The sequence below is a fragment of the Heterodontus francisci genome, unplaced genomic scaffold (assembly GCF_036365525.1).
Source record: "Heterodontus francisci isolate sHetFra1 unplaced genomic scaffold, sHetFra1.hap1 HAP1_SCAFFOLD_51_2, whole genome shotgun sequence".
In the NCBI taxonomy this organism is placed as follows: domain Eukaryota; kingdom Metazoa; phylum Chordata; class Chondrichthyes; order Heterodontiformes; family Heterodontidae; genus Heterodontus; species Heterodontus francisci.
The window spans coordinates 3372898-3375138 of NW_027141369.1; the positions used below are offsets into that span (position 1 = coordinate 3372898).

The 2241-nt window shown below is 38.7% G+C and overlaps 1 non-coding gene across 1 annotated transcript; it reads left to right on the forward strand.

The window, feature by feature from the left end:
• Positions 1–1916: 1916 nt before the first annotated feature.
• On the forward strand, positions 1917–1990 carry trnat-ugu (transfer RNA threonine (anticodon UGU)). Its single transcript has one exon. It is a non-coding gene; the product is annotated as a tRNA-Thr (tRNA).
• The last annotated feature ends 251 nt before the right edge of the window (positions 1991–2241 follow it).

Below are 2241 nucleotides of genomic sequence, written 5' to 3' on the forward strand. Positions count from 1 at the left end.
AAAAACATGTCCATTCTTTCAATATATGAACTGAATGGTTCTCAAGTCCTCTCATAAGTTCCTCACCTTCCGATGTATCCCATATGTGTGCAGCCATATTGTCCCAAATAAGCAATTTGAATGAGATGCACAGGAAGACCCTGCGGAATCTCATTCAACTGAAGAGACATTCTGTGGCCCAGGCTTCACACAATCCACCTAAAATCTCCACCATCCGAGCAGGTAGGTCACCAGGAGCTAGCTGATCCTGTTCACTGCAGTCCCTGCTGCTGTTTGCTGCCTATATTTACAGACTTTTATCTCATCCTCATCACCATTTTCTCTAATATATTCAGGGGGCATCAGCAGAGAAAATATACACCAAGCGTGGCAAGTGCAAGGAATTGTTTATTTGCGTCATTATGTCATGCACATAATATACAAATACATTACATGTGTGAATCATTTCTTGAGCACTTTTATACCAGATGTGTCTGAATAAATGGAACCCCGTCACAATAAACACTGTCACCTTTCAATGTTTAACGGAAAGGTTTGACGGACTGATGTGTGTGATTCCCACAATAATGTGTTTCTACAAAGTTCGGAGAAAGATGGAGATATGAATAATTTGCAGGGAAATCTTTAAGCATATCTCCATGTTTCTCACTGACAAAGTTCTGCGAACACATGGATTCAGAAAGAACCTGAGTGCAAAATCAACAAAAATAAACACAGCCAGAGAGACTTGCAATAACCTGTAGCTCAGGGAAAGTGCATGATGTTATGGAAGTGATTTTGATTTTTTTTTAATGAAATTCTTTTTGAGGAATTCATCGTCAAACTTAATAAATGTCAGACCAGTTCTTTTTCAAGATGGTACTGAAAGTACTAATTTGGCAACTATGTTTACTGGTTGTCACATGACTCAAGTTAAATGTATAACAGAAACCCTGGTAACAGGGGGAAATGTGGACAGAGAAGTCAGTTGCGCCTCTTGATTGGACAAACCCGGCAGCAGCAGCACACACCGAAGAGGGCAGAAAAATCACAAGCTTTTATTTGTAGCAGTCATTGTGTTTTACCTTCTGGAGTCAGCAGCTGATAAAGTTAGCCTGAAGAAGTGTCAAGGAAGGAGAGAAGATCACAACCCACGTTGTTTTGCAGCAAATCTTTAAAAGACCCTGAGAACTTCACTGTGTCAATTCATCTCTTCTCCTGTCTTTAAAGAAAGCCTGCTAAAATTAATTCTCAACACTGCCCCTAAAAAACTGTTCTAAAAGACCCTAGTGACCTGTCTACGCACACTCAGAAGTTAGACTGCATGCCAGTTTTGGAACAACATATCTCATCTGCTGTTTTCTTCAGGAATGAACAAGTAATCAGCCCAAGTGTTGTTTTTGTCTTTAACAGAACTCAGAATTGTAAAAAATAATTCTTTTTTTTCAGTTAACCGGTGTATGTGTGTGTGCGTGTGTGGGGCTGTGGTAAGAAAGGGGCTTTAAATGTTGGTTAAGGTAAAAAGGGAACTTTTAAAATTTCTACCTGTGTATTTATGCTTTATTTCATGACTAGTTAAAACTTGTTCTGTAATAAACTGATAATTTTGCTGTTCGTTAAAGAAACCTGGTCAGTGTCTTCTATTCTGGGAAGAATAGAGTATATGATTGACTGTTTCAGGAAGTGGGAAAAGTTAAAATATATGTTGTGACCTGTGGAGAAGTGGGATGAGAATATATAGAAGGGTCTGAAGAAGGGTCATTGACCGAAAACGTTAACTCTGCTTCTCTCTCCACAGATGCTGCCAGAGGTGATGAGTATTTCCAGCGGTTCTTGTTTTTATTTGAGATTTCCAGCATCTGCTGTATTTTGCTTTGATATTGTTATTATATGAGAATAAATAGTGCAGTCCTCTGATTTTAATTGTAATAACTTCTGGCTCTGTAGCTTAGTTGGTTAAAGCACCTGTCTTGTAAACAGGAAATTCTGGGTTCAATTCTCAATAGAGCCTTGTTTCACATTTCTGATGTAGTACTTACTTTATCAATCGCTTCCATCTGTGTCTTCTGACCTTGAAGTGAGTATTCAAATTACATGATGAATTTTCATCACAGGAGAAAACAGCCTTTGTGAAGGATGTGAGTTTGGAATGGCTGTTCCTCCTTGCACAGAAATTCAGTGCTGATATTTCAAAGGCAACTTCTTTGATCCAAATTTGTTCACAGTTGCATTCCCCTGGAAAACAGCTCGACATTAATGTCA